Here is a 21,428-nt window from a genome sequence, read left to right as displayed (position 1 = left end):
TTTGATGATGTGCTTTACTTTGTTTTCAAAGAGGCATTTCTACTGGAATCTCTATACTAGTTAATAAATCTGTACTGATATTTCCCTCACCTAATGACCACTGTCAAATTATAGTCTGTAAAGTATGCCTCCATACATTTTTTCAAAGGTCATTTCAAAGGTCACTTGTTCTGTCTCCTCGCAATCTAATGTGTACATAGTTTCTCCAGGATCTGGAGGACAGGGGAGCTTTAAGAACTTTGAGATTGTGTTCTGTCTTGAATAAAGCCTGAACAGGGTAGGAATGTATAGCTAAGAAGCAGTATGGAGATCACAGGTGGGAACCTAATGTTGCAAAGGGGTCTAAAGAGGTAGGTCTGCGGATAAAGAGCTTGCTGTGCAAGCATGAGAACCGGAGTTCTGATCCACAGATCTCAGTCAAAAGCTGGGCAATTATGGTGGCTTCCAATAATCCCCACACTAAAGAGGCCGGCCAAGACACGGGACTGCATTCCCAGGGCAAGTTGGCTAGCTTAGACTAGCCAGAATCGATGAGCTCTGGGTTTAAGAAACCTTGCCTCAAAAAATGAAGATAGAGAGTGATCAAAGCAGTGCAGGATCCAGCTGTTTCCACTTTCACCTTGCGCTCATGAGCAACGCTTAATCATGTGTGGAAGAATGAAGAATGTTAAGACCAAAAATTTACTTGTCCTTGACGCAGGACCGGAGTTTTAATGGGGATCAATGTGTATTGATAAACATACTTATCTTGTTGGTGTGACACAAATGATTCTTTCCTTTTGTTTTTTGAGATGGAATCCCACTGCATAGCCAAAGCTGCCCTAAAACTTATGGTCCTCCTGCCTCAGCCTCCTGAGAGCCAAGATTAGAAATGAACATCACGATTGGAGCCATAATTTCTTGATCTACTCTGCATTGGAGGATGCATAGTAAGGATAGAAGGGCTGTTCATCGGATCACGCTGAGACAGCTCGTGGCACTTCCATGCTCATCTCCTGTCGTAAACTAAAATAGGTGGCAGTTGGACTGAAGAGTTAAATAGAAAAAAGCAAGTTACAAAACTATGATGATGAATATGAAGCTTCTAACAAGAACTAAGTTTCTAAGTTTAGGAGGTAACAGGAAATATTTTCAAGGGAAAAGATCAAAATGTTATAATTTAAAATTTAAAAACCAATATAACAGAAATGTTTTTTAAGCCACAGTAAAAATGAAAGATAAACACAAACGGACAAGGGCCATGTGGCCTAAAGATGACAAAGTGCGATGGGCTTGTGTCATTGAAGGCACACATGCCTCGCGATGTAGAAGCAGAGATATGGAAAAGAGCACCGACAGACAGTTTACACAACAGTTTGAGTGCAATCAGAAGATACGAGAAGATGTTTGTTACTAACCAAAAATGCAAATTTAAACAAGCTGATGCCGGGGTACAGGTCAGTGGCGAGCATGGAAGCGCAGAGCCTGCCTTCTGTCCCCAGGACTACAGACAAGCAACCCCAGTGCAGAAAGCCACTTTGAACCTGTATGTAAAAATGTAAAAAAATAGAGCATCTAGCAAGACAGAATAAAGGAATGGTGAATTTACTCGGTGAAATATTATGTATGGTATGCTTTTTTGCTTTGTTTCTGTGTGTGTGTTCTTTTGTAAGGACTGTACCGAAGGCCTACATGTGTCGCACGTGCTCTGCCGCTGAGTTACATATATCCCAGGCCCTCGTGCTATTATTTTTAATGGCGGTTATGAAAATGATAGGGTATTTCAAAACTGATTATACATACATATATATATATATGCAGTATTTAAAATTGTATGTATATTGTAATTAGCTCGCTCACTGCACATATGAGGAAAGCAGTGGGGATGAGTTCACTGGTCATCTTACAGTGGCAGAGGTACTCCTAAGTTTTGTTGGTTTTGAGACATCATCTCCCTTTGTGGCTCTGGCTGGCACAGGACTAACTCTGAAACCCAGGCTAGCTTCAATTTGGCAGAATTCCTCCTGTGCTTGCTTTTCAAGCAGTACAACTACAGGCATGCACCGGGACGCCTAGCTCATGATTTAAATGTGTGTGTCTGTGTGCGTGCATGTGTGTGTGTGTGTGTGTTTCTCTACTTTACAAAGTTTCGTAGCTATAACTGCTCTGAAAGCTGAGATTTACCAAAATAAAAAGAGGCAAAAGTACACTTTAAACCTGTATTTAAAAATGTAAAAAAAAATCGAGCACATAATGAGGAGTTAAACTCATTATTCTAGTTAGTTTAACACTGGTACTCTCATAGATAGACAAAAAGACACAAATATACAAGTGGTAGAAAAAAGAATACTTAGCACCACATAGAGAGATTGAAATATGTATTTTTCCTTCCTGCCAAATTTCAGATGACTCTTGATAATCTATTCTAAAAATAGATATTCTAAAATAGATAATCCAAAATACGGTATTTTGTGTATGACTGTGTATGACAGTGATACTTTCTCACTTATTTAAACCACCCCAAGTCAATAGTAAGGCTAGCTAAACATTCAACAATAGCAGAATGGTCAGGTAGCATTCTCTCTGGAATATTATATAGCCATTAAAAATGCTGATTAGAGCTGGGTGTGGTGGCAATTCCAGTACAGGGTAGGTGGAACTCTGTTAGTTTGAGGCTAGCCTAGTCTACATAATGAGTTCTAGAACAACCAGGACTACATAGTGAGACCCTGTCTCAAAAAAGCAGAAAAAAATGGTGGGTTGATGACTGCATAAGTAGGGAAAATAATGCCTTTCATATAATGTCAGTTTTGTTTTTAAAGGGCAAGTAGTTATAGCATACATTCATTTAGATTAGACTCATAAAAATTTTGTACACCTGGAAAAATCTTAAAATATAACAAAATAGCTGACTTCACAAGTATAATATGGGTGTATATTTTATATGTATATGTATGAGATCAATTTTATTTTTTTCTTTTAATATTTTTTTATTTTATTGATTTTTATTGAGCACTACATTTTTCTCTGCTCCCCTCCCCTTCAACCCTCTCCCAAGGTCTCCATGCTCCCAATTTACTCAGGAGATCTTGTCTTTTTCTACTTCCCATGTAGATTAGATCCATGTATGTCTCTCTTAGGGTCCTCACTGTTGTCTAGGTTCTCTGGGATTGTGAATTGTGGGCTGATTTTCTTTGCTTTATGTTTAAAAGCCACTTATGAGTAAGTACATGTGATAATTGTCTTTCTGTGTCTCGGTGACCTCACTCAAAATGATGTTTTCTAGCTCAATCCATTTTCCTGCAAAATTCAAGCTGTTGTTATTTTTTTCTGCTGTACTCCCTTGTGTAAATGTATGAGATCAATTTTAAAACCAATACAAAATACAAGTTTTCAAGGCACTTTAAAGTTTGTGTGCATATACACTTATCCCCACCTCTGTTTCGGTCTCCTCTCTTTTCTCTGCTGTACGACGTTATTTTTATGAATGGGAGGCAGTGCTGATGTGGGGTAGTGAGTGTGTGTGCTTGTAATCAGGTATAAGGTGGTATGTAACGAGAAGGGAGTCAGTTTCTCTCTCATTTGGTAGGGAAGGAATTGCCAGGCAGAAGGATTGATGGCAGCCTAGCAGCAGTATGCTGCAGCTGGCGAGCCACAGTAGTGAGACGGCCAGAGGATGAGGACAAGTCAGGCCAGCATCACTAAGTTTTGTGTTTTGTGCTAAGGAGTAGGGCTTTTTTCCTGGTGTTGGCGAGGACTTATTGAAGAATTTTGGTATATTTCAGTATGCTATTGAGTCAGGGGCAGAAGATACAATTGCAGTCATTCATTTAGCAAACAGTAAGCCCTTGCTGTATGTCATACGCTAAGGAAACAAGCATATGGGAGGTTCTTATTTTTCAAGTGAGACTAGACAAGTGGTCACCTAGTGAAGCCATTTTCAAGGGGTACTAACGTGACAATGCAGTGCATACCTGTACCCTCAGAATTTTGGAGGCAGAGGCAAGAGGATTGCGAGTTTGAGACCAGCCTGAGCTACATAGTGAGACTGTAGCTGTAGAAAGGGGGAGGTGGGTGTGGAAAGATGGCTCAACGGAGCAACTGCTGTTCTTGCACAGGACCTGGGTTCAGTTCCTAGCACCCACGTGGTGGCTCAAAACTGTCCATAATTCCAGTTATAAGGGATATGGTGTCCTTTTCTGACCTTCAATGGCACCGGGCACACACGTATACACATGCGGGAAAAACACCCTTACACATAAAATGGACACAAACCTTTTTAAAGGAGGGGTGTTTGGAGCCTGATTAGGATGCGAGGCCGAGTAAGGAGAAAGCCCCGTTAGTTTGGTTTCCTTGTTTCGTACAAATGAGCGTGTATAAAACTATGCACTTCCCCCAGTAAACAAACAACATGCCAAGGGTTGGTGGATTTTGTTTAAGGTCTATTTTTTTAAACAAAATTGCATGGTATTTCAAGGTGATGTGTTGGATCCTGTGAGATTCTTGCAGCATGGTTATTAAGGGCTGATTTGGGCCAGGATATTCAAGGATTTCACCTGTTTTCCTGCAAGCTTCTCCTTAATCTTCTTAGTATTCACCACAGCCTCTTCCAAACTACATTTAACAATCATGATCCTTATTTATTTTCTTCTTTTTCAGTTATGAATTAGTTTACCATACTGATGTTTTCAATTTTGTGTGCTCAGTCCCTGATATCCTGTATTTTATACAAGATTTATAGCTTTACTTGGTGATAAATTAGTGTTGATTTGCTAGGTGATGGTTTTGATGACCTAGGAGACTGGAAATGAACAGCTGGAGGGGCTGGGTGTTAGTGCACAGTTGAGAGGGTTGCTTGAGTCGAAGCTGATAGTAAGTGGTCAGTGCACTAGCAAACACATTCATAGCTTTTGCATTCCTAGGAAGTCCCGAAACCTTGCAAATGCTAGGACTAAAATAATAGCTGCGCAGAAATGAGAACTCCCTGTATCAGCAAAAGACTAGTGCGGCATTTTTAATACTGATTGTGATAACTCATTAATGGGGCATTATAACTTAGTGAACTGCAACACTGGTATACATTGTCGTACCTAGGATATCTATGATATATGAGATCTACACATGAGAATTGCAGGAAACTTGTTTTGGGTGGAAATCTGGTGTACTTGTGAGTACTAAGAATGCGAAATGTCATGGCACTGTAGAATTGACTGTGAGCTCTGAAGTAAGACCTGGATGCACATCCGGGCTCTACTACTTAGAAGGATGTGCAACTACAGGGTTGTTTCAGAAAGGGAGTGCAGAAGCAGAGAGATGGAAAAGTCATAGGGACTGCTGTGTCTGTCCTTAAGCCTGGAAGCGTGGGCTCCTGCAGACAGGTGGAGAGAGATGAGGGAGGGAGGGAAGGAGGGAGGGAGGGAGGGAAGGAGGGAGGGAGGGAGGGAGGGTCGGGTCTTTATATGCCAAACTAAATAGTTTGGATTTTGTCAACTTGGTCCTTTCTTTAGTCGTTCTTAACTGACTTTGTCCTAGAACACCTCAGAAAATCTAATGAAAACTGTTTCTTTGTCCCTTGAAAATGAAAACAACACAAATTTTCCTTATAGTTTCAGATTTCCTAAACCCTGTTCTGGATGCCAGAACCCTCACTTCCACATTGAAGAGTCACTGAAAGGAATTTAGCCACGAGTTCCATCTCTTTCAGGCTTGTAGCTTAGAAATACATCTCTAACTGTAGTTGGCCGACAAATTCGGGGGAGAGAGGCTGTGACTCAGGAAATCGGCTAGGCCTTCAATGGTAATCTACCTCAGAGTAGATGAAAGCAATAGTGATTAGCATAGAAGAGGAAATAGAGTCAAGAGCCATCTACTAGTAGAACAGCTAGGAATGTGACCAGGTAGATAGAAATGACATAGAAGAGGTGGGCAGCGTGGACTCTGTGTGTAGATGACTCTTCTGTTGAGGTACATCAGGATTAATGTGCTTACATCTTATTAACAGTATCCGTTAGAGAGCTGGTAATAGGACACAGCCCTGGGCCTTCTTTATCTTTAGTATGCATACAGAATATCTTAGGAGCTTGTTAAAATGCAAACTCTGGTTCAAGAGGTCTGGGACAAAACCTGGGAATCTCCATTGACAGAAACCCTCAGTGAGGCTGCCCACCACTAGCCTATAGACTATGCTAATAACAGCAAGAGACTGTAGCTAAGGGCAAGCACTTTAGTGAAATGATAGGCTCATATTTAATAGCATCATAGGTAGTTAATAAAACTACGGAAATAAACCACATCTCCTGGAAAGAATGTATAAAATAGAGGAGATAAAACAAATATTGAGCCTTGCGGAATGGCAGTTATTAAAGGAAACTAAGGTTTATCTCAGTGTAGAGCGCATAGTTACCATGTGTGAAGCTTTGGACTCCATCCCCAGAGGACACACACATGGGCAGCTCATAAAAGACTATGGTGAGATTTTGAGGAGGGATGGTCAGCTGGGCATGGTGGCACACACCTTGAATCCCAGCACTTGGGAGGCAGAGGCAGGTGGATCTCTGTGAATTTGAGGCCAGCCTGGTCTACAGAGGGAGTTCCAAGACAGACCGGACAACAAAAAGAAACCCTATCTGGGGGTTGGGGGTCAAAGAATTAGGAAGTCTCAAGAATGACTTTCCCCGCAGAAAGACACATTCGAATAGCAGTGTTTGACCCTGTTTTGCATACATTCACCACATGGGTGATGGTGTCCCGGAGGAGCAAAAATTCATTACTGAAGGTGAACTAACTTTAGTGTTATAGTAATTTATAGTCGTCCAGAGGGACTCAGTACATAAACAGATGTACAGTGTATCTACCATATTAAAATTTCATGGCAGGAGGAGGTGATTAAGGAAAGCTGTCTTAAAGGGATCCTGGAGTGGGAGCCAGGCACAGTAATGAGAAAATCGTTGAGAAGCAGTACTATAGAGAAGATCTGTACGGGGGTAGATGAAGCTTCAGAGGGTGAAAAGGACCGGGCCGGGAATCTAAAGAGGTAGAGGAAGGGTACGTCAGTAAGCCTCAATAGCATTTGCAGAGGCAAAGCAGCATAAAATAAGACGTGAAATCAACATCAATTGAATGTGAAGCAGCACCCCAAAAAGCAGGGAGGCCTCAGGTCCAGCTTAGAGCTCATATTGCCGGAGGTGGGGGCGGGCTATAGTGTAAACTGGACAGTGACAGAAGATGAGTTAGGCTTCGTGGAAAACAGAATCACACAGTTAAATGGTGCTAATTTTGCCAGGGAGAGTCACCCCTGGTGACACAAACCAGTAATCTCAGCTATTTGGGAAGCCAAAGCAGGAAGTCTGCAAGTTCAAGGCCTGCCTGGGCTGTCGTCATAGATGACTGTGGCAGGAATGTGGGGGTTACCTATGAGCAAGGGGAGAAGCCTGTCAGGCTGCCTGCTTCCGTGTGAAATGACTCACTTTCCTATTTCATTTGCCCATGAACCTCTTTGAGTCATCGGATTCTTCTGAGGCCAGTCTATTAGGAACTCACTTTGTTCCATCCAGATTTTCTTAAAATGGAGCTCACCCTACCGTTGTAAACAGCGCTAGAGGATTATTAGAACCTGCCACAGGACAGTGACTCAACTTCCTCAATTTGTCTAGATGACATTGGGCTGTTCCCTTTAGCTAGTCCTCAGCCCTTCACCTGCCTGGTATGTCTGTCTCCATTTGGTTCTAAATCTTAGCTCCCAACATCTCTCTTCATCCTGTTCTGACAGCACACATAAGACCTGCATCTTCAGCTCAGCTACACTTTTCTCCAGCCCTCAGTTCTGTCTTCTTCCCTCTCACTGCATGGCATTGCAGCCTTCCACCTGACCACATAGAGCATCTTTGCCTCCGCCCCTGTAGGAAAGAGATCATTGTCCAGACGATTGTTCCAGATGTTGTTTCCCGTGTGTTCCACCAGGGGGCAGTGAATGATAGACAGAAGGCTTTGTTGTGTGCGGCCTGGCAGAGCCGGGCTTCTAACTTGTACTTACTGTCTAGTTAAGGTCAGTCTGCAAGAGTTGGAGTCCCAGGAGCCCCCATCTTTTTATATATCAGATGGAGAAAATCAAAGTGACTGTACTAGAGGCCCAGTTCTCCGAAGAGCTCTGTACATAGCAGAACGTGTTACCGTGGCAGCCAAACGTTCTCCTCCACCCACCTGTCCTCAGCTCCAGCCTTACCAACATGTAGATAACTACATGAAAAGGAGATCTGGATCCCAAGACAGCCACGTCATCTCACCACGAAGACAGACACCTCATTTCATCCGTGGGTCCTTGTCTCTTGCTGCTCAGACCTTTCCCACGCTGGCACCTACAAAACAAGCACAGTACCAGGGAAATCAGTGGGCAGCCCAAACTGTTCTCTTGATACATATTAACTGATCAGGGGCCAGTTTCTCCATAATAAAACTGTCACCTGGCCACTAGAGCAGTAACCAACTAAGTCCCTATGGCACTCTCCCCTACCCTCCAGTGGATGAGGTATGTTCCTATGGTCCCTGTAGAGCTGGGACAGACACTATCATAGTGGATCCAAGTGCCATTAATTCTGAACACAGAGCCTAAGAATTCTCAGCCATTCTGAGCCTCAGTAATTTTTAGATCCATCAGTTACTACCTCTCTGGGCCTCCACGTCCACATAAATTACAGGTAGTAATAATATCCACTTCATGGGATTATAAGGATTAAATGCGATAATCACATTAAAGATCATGGTATTTAGTAAGTATTGGTTAAAAAGTCATTTACCATACCCACACTGGATTCTACCCTGGCATCTCAGGCAACCTCTCAGACAAAGCCCTTGGTTCAGTAGCTCTAGCTGCTTGTGCAGCTGAGACCAGGCCTGGTACACTGGCATTTCCCTTTCTGATTATACCACTTTGGTCTGAAATTTGACTATTGTACTACCCATATCAGAGTTTTATTTCAGGGTATGGCTACCAGCAAGCCTCCACCCTCCTACACCATGCCTACTCTTGCAGAGAGTCCCCTTTTAACCAACCGCTCACTCTGCTACAGTCCAGCTCACTCCTTTGAAGCAAATAAACTGACAGCAGTGATGATTTAGAAACCTTGATGTTCAAGATTTACCAGCAAAGGCGCTCGCTCTCTCAGCTTCATATCAAGGCGTTCTATAAAACCAAAGTCTGGTCAGTACCTTGGAGCAGGTTTTATCAGATCCTCTATCTCTTCATCTTGGTCTTGAGCTGCTTTCTGAAAAAAAAAAGGGGGGGGGAATCTTTCTGTTGGTATAATCCTGTCAGTGTAATTACTATCCAGAAAATCCTTTCCATGATCTGAAACCTTCTAATCAGTTCCTGAGTTTAAGGTCTTCACAGACCTTACGTAGATCAGGAACGGTAATGAACAGCAAGTTCCTGTACAGCACTCCCGCCTCCCTGCAGCAGATGAGATGTTGAGCCCCTCGTAGAGTAGGTGTGATTCTCTTGGCAGTGTTTTTATAAATTCACCTAATACGATGCTAGGCTCTCTGGGCGAGGTGCTAATGCAATGATTACAGCGGTACTTTTCCCAGGCTCATTCCGCAGAAATGAACATAGCGCCTCCCTCCAAACTACATTTTTGTGTGTGTGCCAGAGTTTGCATGAGCTGGATGTGAACCTTTGTGAAATGAAGTTTCCTAGGTGACTGAAAACGGCAGCAGCTCCATGGTCCCTCTGCATCTTTAGCACCCCAGTATCCATCCCCTTAAGATAACGTTATTTAGTTCTCAAGCACGCACACGTACACACACACAAGACCTTCCAGTAACTTAAGGTCTCCATTTACTTCTCAACTTTGGGCTGTGTGGTGGTCTGAATGAGAAAGACCCCCGTAGGCTCATATATTTGAATGCTTGGTAGAACTGTTTATGAAAGATTAAAAGGTGTGGCCTTGTTGGAAGAGATGGGTGACTGGGGGCAGGTTTTGAGATTTCAAAAGCCCGTGCCATTCTTCGTTTTTGTCCAATGCTTGTATATCAGATATAAGCTCTCAGTCTCTGCTTCAATGCCATGCCTGATTACTGCCATGCTCCCTGACACGATGGTCATAGACTAACCTTCTAGAACTGTGTGCCCACATTAAATGCTTTATAAGTTGCCTTGGTAATGGTGTCTTACCATGGCAATTGAAAAGTAGCCAAGACAACCTGCAGTCTCCACTGTCATCAGCTTGCAGAGGTAGGGGTACTGTCCCCTCTTAGAAGGATCAGGATATTCTGATCCCCTTCCTTGTACCAATTCTTTAGGAAGCTGTACCCAAACAAGGTCTATTGCCCCAAGTAATAACCAGAGCTCTTAGTGATCAAGGCCACTTGGAAGATAGGGAGGTGCTTCCTTAAAGGAAAAGAGGCAGCATGTTATTAGGAGCCCAAACCATTACCTTCTGGAGCGGCCAGAGCAGACTTGGAGACTAGATTATCAGGAAGCAATGGAACTGGTTCCAGCCCAACATTGTAATCATTCACCTCTAGCAATAGCATAGACAGCAGGCAGATGTTATCGTACACAAAGATTCAAGTTGATCATGGTACAGCCCAAAGGTTTATGTTCCTAGATGCACCATGCCCAACCATGGTTCCTCTTCCAACAGGCCCGTACAGCCTATTCACACTTTGCATATAAACTGTTGGAGAATCAGCAAGCTACCTGTGCGTTCATCCTAAAGTGACTATTCTTAAATCAGACCTGCTAGGGCTGTAGCACAAACGCATTCAGTTGGAACTAGTTTCTCTCTGGGTTCTTTTGAGGGTCAATACTATTTGAGAACTCTGGCTCCAAAGGATCTTTTATCTGCCTTGTACCCGGCCTACCTCTCGTGTGCCTCTGTTATCCTTCCAGTTGAAATAAAGCAGACTAAGGGTAGCCTCCAGGCACTTGGACCGCTGTTAGAATGAACTTCAGTGAGGATTTTCCTCTCCCCACATCTATAACATCTTTAAACTACTGGTAGACCCCTCTTACTGTTCGCCCAGAACAAACTAGGTGCTGCTACCTTCTTCCCCTGAGAGTTCCTTCCCATTCGGCAGTACCAGAGCACTGCTCTGTAGTTGTAGCTGGATGAGTCAGCAGGCCCACCACGATCAGACTCCAGTGTTCACCCCTAACCACTCCCTCCAGCACACTTCCCCAGCAAACTTCCTTCATGCCAGCTCTAAGCATCAGTAACCAGGGTTTGTTAAGTTCCTAGACAACTCATACATGCAGTCCGCAAGGACACGTTCAGTTGGTCTTTACCAACAATGCATAAGGCTTAGGGGACTCTGAAGCCACACTGTCTAGGTTTAAATCCCAGCACTGTCGCCTCCTACATTGACCTTGAATAGCTTAGAAGTTCTCTCCTCAGTTTCTTCACATCTAAGCGGTGATGATGATAATAGTACCTATCTCGTGAAGCCATTGTATTATAAGGAATACTAACCATGCACTATAAAGAACAGCAGCTCCTGATACACACTAACCCCCAGAGAGTGCGTGCTGTTAAGTTCTATATGAATTCTGCCGACTGGAGTCTCTAGCTGGGTGACACCAGATACATTGCCTTTCAGCACAGATCCACTTCCACAAGCCCAAACTTGAAGGACTCTTGCCCAGAAATCTTTGAAATGAATTTTAGTCATCTACCCACTGCCCTCCTACAGCAGAACATCTCCTTTACCTTTGTGTCCTTCCTCCGCCATGGTCGCTCCTCCCGGCTCTCACTAGCCCATGGTGTAGTGCGGCTACATTGTACCCTGCCGCGTGCTCCCATAGACCTGAAATCTGAGAGAGAGCAGTTCTCTTATTTTTCCTATTCATTTGTTTGTTTATTTTAGTAGGATATTAAGGGAACAGTTGTATCGTCACAGAGAGCCAGATTTCTAGCAGGTTCACAATTGGCCTACTGCCTGATTGACTGGCAGAGCTGTTGACGAGGAAAGGTTGGTGCACCCAGGGGACACTGTTCTGATAATCCTGTTATAGCTATGCTCACCCCAATCAACGTTAGTACTCTCTCAAGTGTGAGTCTGGTAGTCCCTTTATTTAAGGCCCAAGTACCAGGACTGGGAGTGAATTATACTCTTACTTGGGCCCTGCCCCTTCCTCCACCCCTACTTCCTGACCCTGGAAGAACTGAACTCCTCTATTCATTCCTACTGATGAAGGCAAAAAAATCACAGTGTTCTGCTCAGTGGCCAGCTCAGGGGTCATGAAAGCAGAACAAGGATAGCAACAACAGATGTGCAAAGGAGAGAGAGTCCTGGAGCGGTCTTGTCGGTGTCACCAGCAGAACTCAGTGACAGAGCCAGTCTCCTTGGCACATGCTTATCCTCCCAGTATGTGGGGAATGAGGCAGGAAGATTGCCATAAGGGTGACACGAGCCTGCATTATTTAGCAAATAAATAAACAACCCTTGGTGATTAATTGGCTGCTGAGCATAAAAAAAGGGGAATGGCAAAAATATCGAGTTCCTTGCCCAAGTAGGTGGAAAATGTTGTTTTCAGCTGAATCTGGAAACAGTGATCTAAAAGCACATTGAAGCTAATGGCTCAGTGGATAAAGCACTTGGTGTCAAAACATGAAGATACTGAGGATCAAGGTTTAGATCCTCAGTATCCATGGAAATAAATTGTGGAGGTGGCAGCCTGCTTGTAATTCTAGGGCTCAGAAGGTAGAGACAGGATCCGCAGAGCAAGCTGGCTAGCTTGTATCAGTGAGCTCCTGGGTTCAATTTAGAAACCATGCTTCAGTGAGTAAGGCGGAGGAGAATGAGGAAAACTTCAGATATCAACCTTGGACCTCCATACGTGTTGTCCACACACATGCATGCATACATACTTACCATCAAAATAAAGAGGTGCTGTAATGGTTAACGTTGTAACACCTTATCAGTTTGACAGGAAGTAGACTCGTCTGGGAGATAGATGGGCTTCTGACATGCCTGTGTGAGGTTATCTTGGTTACATTAATTGACGTAGAAAGACCTCTCTTACCTGTGAACAGAACATTCCCAGAGGATCTTGGACTGTTACCTGGAGAACAGGAACTAGGAAGCAGCCATGTGTTCATCCCTCTTCTGATAGGATGTAAGGAGACTAGATGCTTCAAGCTCCTGATGCCATGATGGTCTGTGACCTGGAATTAAGCTAAAATAACCACCTCCTTCCCTTTTTGTTGCTTTTGTCAGAGGATTTTATCACAGCATCGGGAAAAGGAACTAAGGCAGAAATTGGTACCAGGACATGCTTCGTGGCTGGGATAAACCTGACTGCTTGGTCCTTGGGCCTTTGCAACTGTTTGTGGCTGGAATGTGGACACGTCCGGTGCTTTGGGTTTAGAAAGGCTGTTCAATGCCGGAAGTAGAACTTAATGGGCTGTTCCGGTAACTTGGAACACAAGCATGCTAAGAGAAATGTGTTCTGTGAAGGGCTGGTTCATGAAGTTTCCGAGGGGAACAAAGACTATCTGTAACCCAGATAGAGTGCATTTGTGTGATACTCTGGCCAAGTATCTGCCTTCATTCTGCCCGAATCCCGAAAGCTGTAGAGAAGCTGAGTTGAAAGATAATGTCCTAGTTAGTTAGTTTGACAGGTTGGTGCTGCGAAGGCAGCAGGAATGAGTAATATGACTAGATCAGAACTACTGAAGAGAAACCCCCTGTACTGTGCTGAGATAACCGGCAAAGTGCTCCAAGGGGAACCCTAAGCTAAGGGAGTCCCCTGCCCCTCAAAAGTGACTGCCTAGGATAGAGAATGGTCAAGTGTAAGTTGATTGTTGGGTATCGAGTTGACATCCTGAACTCAGTATGTTCAAAATAAAACTACGCCATTCTTGAGGCCATAGAAGCCAAATATGTTGGAGTCATTCTTGACTCTTTCTATTCATGATTCACATCCAATCTCTTAGATGATTTTTCAAAGGAAAGTAATTCTGTCTTCAGATGTCCAGAATCTGTCATGTCCTTCTACCTCCTGCCTGACATCCCTCATGCCAGCTACTAACATTTCTCTTGGTTTATTGCAGCAGCTCCCCAGCTAGTGTTCTTGCTTCTAGCTTTGTCCCTTTTGTCTGTTCTCAGGACGGCCACAGTGACCCTTTTACAAAATAAGTTAGATTCCATCATTCCTCTGCTGCATTGGCTGGCTGCCTCCCTGTTTGATGTAGAGTAAAAGCAAAAAAAAAGCCCATCATGCTGTGGTCTGTTCATCCCTACCAAATACTCCTGTCTCCGTTCCTTGGTAAAACTATTAATCTCTTCCTTCCTTCAGTGTTGTCTAGCCACTGGACTCCTTGTGCTAGCCCCAGGCCTTTCCCATTGCTGTCCCCACTTCCTCCTCATTCAAAGAATGCCACCTCATTCCCTTAAGGTCCTCTCATAGCATTTTCTCTGTGTGGCCTTTCTATTCGTGCCTGTAGCTCCACTGCCTAGAACTGTATCTAGCATATAGCAAATCCCCAGTGAAAATGTTTGCAGAGACAAATGAGCGTGAAAGTTGGAATAGACGGCAGAAAGAAAAGGAGGAAATACGAATTTCCAGCCATGGGTGCGAGTGCTACCAGTCAAGTTATTGATTGTCAATGTTTAGGAAATAGAAAATAAAGTGATTAAACTGGTAAGATTAGCAAATGCTTTATCATCGTAGGCTCTCAGTATATGTTGACTGAATCAATGGTAATCTCTTAACAGACTGAATGAAATTATCAGAACAGAAAGAGTGGGGAGGGGAGGAAAGGGAGGTTGAGGTTGGGGAGAGGGGCAGGGGTGAGAGAGAGATTAGAGAGATTATCCCAAAGTTAGATAAGCAGTCGGAGTGTAGTTGATTTCATGAAACATTAACCCGCTGAGCTGTTATGTGAGTGTTGCATTTGAATGAAGGAACCACTAGAGGGAGGGCAAGGTTCAGCAAGAGAGTTCTTGATGAACTCATCCTCCAGGCATTGGCTTTTCTATGTGTCCATCCCATCTTCATCTGCGTTCTTTCATCAGTTTAGTCTTCTCCTGAACTGATTTCTTTCATGTGTCTTTAATAAATAGTTATAATTTTAATGGAAGTATGACTGTTTGGAATCAACACATTGTCACCTTGAAATCTGTTTTACTAATTACTAATTTACTAATTACTGTGGCCAGAATGTCCCTTGAGGATTCATGCATCAGTTCCTAAGCTACCGGTAGATATGCTATTTGTGGAACTTTGTTCTTAAAGAATCATTAGGCAAGAAGAGCAATGGTCATGGAGTTTGTTTACTTGCAAAAATGCTAGTGTCAGACCATTGGGTAAATTGGGTACTTGGGCCGAGAGTCTTTAAAGCTGGGCTGACCTGTGCACGCCCTCCCCCTGCAAGGGCAGACAGCTGATAAAGGCCCTGACTCCCTGAGCTTGTTTGAGTCCGTGGAAATTATTAGCTCTACTTCTGCACACAGAGATTGCATTGCTTGAGAAGCCTGCTGTCTACGGTGCGCTTTAGGGCTAGAGAGTTGTTTGGGATGAGCAAAGTTTAACAGCCTGCTTTATTGTCTTTATAATCATTGATCCCATTGAAATTTGCGGAAAGGATTTCAGTTTCTGGATTTGTGGCCGAGCTGGATTCCTGAGGAATGTAGAGTCCGTGAGCTGTTGGCAACTCATGGTTGAAGTCTTTTACTGCCCTTAATCTAGGCCTATGAGTTAAGCCCTCAGTATTGTGGATTTTTTTATTAATAGAATAATTTCAATTGGGCTAAGAAATAGAACTTTTTAATAAACTTGACTTACTAGAAAAAATATTATTTTAAAAATGAACAGCTACTACAGACTTCCTGAACACGCCACAGTTTCCTTTGCTTGTCACATGCTTGACACAAGCATGACAGCACACTTGGTCCAGCAAAGGAACCACACTAATGCATCTGTGTGAGCTGCGATCAGGCGCTGATTCAGATCGCAGCTCGTCTTCCCTCGTGCCCTTTTCTTTCCTGCTAGGAGCGCACCCAGGACCCCTGGGCGTCATCAGGACTGCCCAGGCTCTTCTTGGCTGCCAATGCATCGCATACTTTGTTTTCATGATTTTCAGTTTTCAGAAGTACAAATATTTTTATCTATGACATAGTCTATTTAATGGAATATTTTCAAGGAGAACAAGAAATACAACTATTCTTTTCTTTTTTTTTCTCTTAGCACCTCTTTTTATTTTAATTCGGAGCAGTTCCTGAAACTGCTCCTTGCAAAAGGAGGGTGAATATCCTTCAGTCTGTGATTTGTAAATCCGGTGTTCTCTCTAGAGAAAGCCTTTCCGTTATCCACAGTCTGCAGACTCATGCTACCGCCTTGTCTCAGGAAAGTTAAATGGAAACTGTAGATGCATATTCAAAATATATATTTCTAATTTGTTGATCGTTTACTTTCTATATTTTCTAATGTCAGAATAGTAAGAACCCTTGTTTTCTTTTCTATTTTTTTGGTGGTGAGAGGGGTTTGAGATAGGGTTTCTCTGTATAACAGCCCTGGCTGTCCTGGAACTCCCTCTGTAGACCAGGCTGGCCTCAAACTCAGAGATCCACTTGCCTCTGCTTCCTGAGCACTTAGATTAAAGACATACTTCTTTGCTATTGGGCTGTCAGACTGCTATTTTATAAAATGAAATCCAACACTTCCCCATACCTGCATGGTGTTAGAGTTGTAGAAATACAAATATATTGAAAGTAAAAGGAAGAGGAAAATGATGAGCTTTGTAAGCAACAACTCTAAAAAACCACATTGAATACACAAAGTAAAAAATAGACTTTATAAGAGAAGTATTGCTAGGAATATAAATAAACATTTTACGATGATAGAAAGGGTAAAGCCAGCCAAACCTGGTGGTGCAAGTCTTGTTATCCCAACTATTTCAGAAACTGAGGCAGGAGGATTGCAAATTCTGGGCTCCACAGTGAGTTTAAGGCCAGCCTGTCTTACATTTGAAGATGAGAAAAGAGTGCTAGGGCTGTAACTATGGTAGAGAGCTTGTCTAGCATGTATGAGGACTTAGGTGCAATCCTTGGTACCGCAAAGAGAAAAGGTCAGCTCATCATGAGCACACAGTCAGTACACACCTGGAATCCAAGCACTGTGGAAGCTGAGCCAGAAGCACCATAATTCAAGGCTGACCTGGGCTACATAGCAAGACTATCTCAAAAAAAAAAAAAAACAAGCATACAAAAACCAGCAGCAACAACAACAACAAAAAAAATGTATGTACCTGACAGTGAACCATCACAACAACCTAATAAAATAACTGACAGAATGGATAGAGAAGAAAGAAGAAAGATACAAACAATAATGTGAGGATTCAGTACCCTATTAATGGTTATCAAGTAAATATATATATGTATATTTATATATGTAGATAGAGGAAATAAAAGACTGAGCAACACTGCCAACTAATGAGACCTGGAACATCTGTGGACACTCTACTAGAAAACAAAATAGACAGTCTTAAGTGTACGTGGAACATTCTCTAGAATGCACCATAGGGCTAAACCATAATAATATAGCACAGAAGAATGAAAGAGCCACTGAGATGCCTTAGCAAGTATCTTGCTGCCAACCTCTTTGAAATTTCTTTTTACTTTAACTTATTCATATGTTATACATTATGCATGTTTTGTCTGCATATATGTCTATATACCACTTGGATGCTTGGTACCCAAGGAAGCCGGAAAAAGGTGCTGGAACTTCTAGACCTCTAATACAAAGTGCTAAAGACTGAACCCAGGTCCTCTGGAGGAGCAACAGATTGCTCTTAGCCTCTGAGCCATCTCTCTAGCCTTACTTGATGCCAAGTTTAATTCCCCATACCTACATGGTGTTAGATTACAGCAAGTTGTTCCCTGACCTCCACATGTGAGCCATAGTATGGAAGTGCACAAATACACATAAATAAATAGATAAATATTGACAATTTTTAAAATTAAACCAATGAAATTATACAAACTATGTTCTCTGCTCCAACTGAATGAAGGTTGGAATCAGTAGCAGAAAAAAATATGAGGAATTTACAAATATTTGAAAATTAAACTACAAATTTCTACATAATGTGTCAAAGAACAAATCATAAAAAAATTAAACTATTTTCAGGGAAATGGAAATGAAAACATATCATATTTATGGGATGCAGCTAAAGCAGAGTCAGATATTTGTATCTACAAATACGTATGTTAAATGGGGAAATGGAGTGTTGGCTCAGCAGTTAAGAGCAATGATTGCTCTTGCAAAGGACCTGGGTTTGATCTCCAGCATTCAAATGGTGGCTCACAACCATCGTAACTATAGTCCCGGAGAATCTAGTGCCCTCTTCTGGATTCCACAAGCACTGAATATACATGATACACAGAAATACATAGCACCCCTCCAAAAAATTATAAAATAATTTTTAAAGTTTAGTATGTATATATTTAAAGAAGACAGGGCTGGAGAGATAGCCTAAAAGTAAGTGTGATTATAGCTCTTTCAAAGAAGCCAGAATCTGTTCCGAGGATCCATATGGTGGTGTACAACTATCCATAACTCCAGTTCCAAGGGATCTGATGCCCTCTTCTTTCTTCTTCTATGTAGTATACATAGTGCAGTCAGGGTTCCCTGCCCTGTGGAAAGTAACTTTTTTTTTTTTTGGCACAGTATGAAAGCTTCTTTTAGTCACAGCAATATTTTAAAAAAGCACATTATCAGGAACAGGTGTTAGACACAAAGCATCCTTAGAAGAGGAAATCTTGTCCTTGGGACTGTAAACCTCAGACAAGTGGTTTCATCTTATGAATAGAAAGTTTCTGTCTCATTATCGCTATCATGGCCCTTAATCTTCCTTTATTTCATCTAGTGACCAAATATATTAGGTCTCTGCACCTGCTGAACTATACTTTTTAGTACCTTCTTATGCAGCAGACATCATGGGGGTTGGGATCTAGCAAGCCTATCCATAAAGTTCAAAGTATAATATAACAGTCTTTGTCCATCAACATTAACCCATCTATTCCCTTGCTCATCATACACCCTGTGTATGACAAAGGTTCTGCTGTAGTCTTATACATTTCCATACTGTGCTTCCTTATCCCAGAGCTGTTCCTGAAGAGAATGATCCTTGTCTTGTGTGTGTGTGTGTGTGTGTGTGTGTGTATACATTATCATTATTATAAAAGAGATTGTGCAAAGCCCATATCCCACATAGCCAGCTACTTGAGAATCCTGTCTGTGCCCCAAGGGCAGCCAATACCAGGCTATCTGCCATTGACCTCCAGGAAGCCTAGTTCCATGGGACACGTAGCTCCCGTCTGGCATAATGACATATGTCATGTCACACAGACGACACTGGAGTTGGTGTGGCATTTCCCGGTTTTTTGTTTTTAAGACATAGCTCAAGGATATCTCGTTTCATAGTATGTAAGGACTTGAGCAGCAACCTGAAGAGACAAGGAAACAGCAGAACTACTAGGAGGAGGAGAAAAATGAGAATCTCAATAAAGATAAAATATTGTAACCAATCTAATGGATTAAGGGATATCATATCAGCTTCTAAAGCCACAGCCGAGGAGTCAAGGGACCCTTTAGAGGGTTGACTCTTGAAAGTAACTTTTTAAGCACAAACTTAATACACATAATCATCAAAATAATACACTATTTCACCAGACTGCTTTTCATAAAATGGTTAGGAAACTACCTTGTTCATATTAAGAAATACATGTAGCTATTAAAGTAAATTAAATTGATTTATATACAAACTGATATTACTACTGTAAAAGTCTTTTGATAAAGTCCACTGAATTTATATGTATTTATTTGGAAGTAATAATGTCTTCATAGTTAATCTAGTCTTTGAACCCATTTACTTATATAGTCTTAAATTTTTAATTTTAGTTTAAACTACAATAGACAGGCCTTCAACAAATTTTGTTAAATTTACTCTTAAGTCATTTCATGGTACTGATTTTTTGTACATAGCATATCCTAAATAATTTCTAAGTGTTGCCAGAATATAGATCTTAAGTAGAATATTGATATTGAACAATATAACCTTGATCTTTGTTTCTTTTTTGTAATTAAATAGCATGTTCCTTGTACCTGAGCATGGCATCTATGAATTTAGAATTTTAAGTCCATTATACAATCTTTATACATTTTCTTTCTTTTTTCTTGTCTTACTGCACTGCTTGGAACTGTGGGTTAAGACCATCAGTACAGTGCTGAGTGGCAAAACAAAGTGAACATCCTATTCAAAGAGAGGAAGCACTTAATTTTCTCCTGTAAAGTGTGATGTTAACGAAAGTGCTTTTTTTCCAAGCATGTACTTTATTAGGAAAAGGAAGTTCTTCTCCATTTCTAATTAAAGATGCTTTTCTCACTAATGAACATAGAATTTTGTTAAATGTTTTTTCTTCGTCTGCTAAAATGATCATCTAGCATCCATTATTCTGTTTTAGTGACTTGCACTGACTTTTCTCTTGCAAAATAACTGCATTCCTGGGATAAGACCTACATGGTCATGATGCATTTGTTATCTTGTTGTTTATTCAGCTTGCTGAAACTTGGTCAAGGGTTATCGTGTCTTTTTTTTTTTTTTGAGGTGGGAAGATACATGCCTTTAATCTAGATCTTGAAACAGGAAGACATGCCTAGGCCACACACTGTTGGAAGCCTATATACGAATATTGTTGCATAAATTCTTTTTTGTTATTTTTATTGATTTTATTGTATTTCCAATTTACTCGGGAGATCTTGCCTTTTTCTACTTCCCATGTAGATTAGATCCATATATGTCTCTTAGGGTCCTCATTGTTGTCTAGGTTCTCTGGGATTGTGATTTGTAGCCTGGTTTTCTTTGCTTTATGCTTTAAAACCACTTATGAGTGAGTACATATTAAATTGTCTTTCTGGGTCTCGGTTACCTCACTCAATATGATGTTTTCTAGCTACATCCATTTACCTGCAAATTCAAAATGTCATTTTTTCCCTGCTGTGTAGTACTCCATTGTGTAAATGTACCACATTTTCCTAATTCATTCCTTGGTCGAGGGGCATTTAGGTTGTTTCCAGGCTCTGGCTATGACAAATAATGTCATATGTCCTTGTGTTATGATTGAATATCCTTTGGGTATATATCCAAAAGTGGTATTGTTGGGTGTTGAGGAAGGTTGTTTCCTAATTTTCTGAGAAATCTCCACACTGACATCCAAAGGGGTCATACCAGCTTGTATTCCCACCAGCAATGCAGAAGTGTTCCCTTTACCCCACATCCTCTCCAGCATAAGTTGTCATCAGTGTTTTTGATCTTGGTCATTCTTACAGATGGAAAATGGAATCTCAGAGCTGTTTTGATTTGCATTTCTCTGATGACTAAGGATGTTGAACATTTCCTTAAGTGTCTTTCAGCCATTTTAGATTCCTCTGTTGATAGTTCTGTTTAGGTCTG

The 21,428-nt window shown here is 41.8% G+C and overlaps 1 long non-coding RNA gene across 2 annotated transcripts; it reads right to left on the bottom strand.

Moving 5' to 3' along the window:
- Positions 1-5,431: 5,431 nt before the first annotated feature.
- LOC121445382 lies at positions 5,432-13,140 on the bottom strand. 2 transcript variants are annotated; one of them, XR_005973921.1, is made up of 4 exons: positions 13,040-13,140; positions 11,685-11,788; positions 9,117-9,239; positions 5,432-8,333 (listed from the first exon to the last, which is right to left on the bottom strand). It is a non-coding gene; the product is annotated as an uncharacterized LOC121445382 (long non-coding RNA). The 2 variants fall into 2 exon arrangements; XR_005973922.1 differs by having other exon boundaries at positions 9,184-9,239.
- Positions 13,141-21,428: the final 8,288 nt, after the last annotated feature.

The sequence above is a fragment of the Microtus oregoni genome, unplaced genomic scaffold (genome assembly GCF_018167655.1).
Source record: "Microtus oregoni isolate MIOR12 unplaced genomic scaffold, Mior012 000182F_ref0000045, whole genome shotgun sequence".
In the NCBI taxonomy this organism is placed as follows: domain Eukaryota; kingdom Metazoa; phylum Chordata; class Mammalia; order Rodentia; family Cricetidae; genus Microtus; species Microtus oregoni.
The sequence above is the reverse complement of the archived record's forward strand: the minus strand, read 5'-3'. Positions and strand labels throughout refer to the sequence as shown.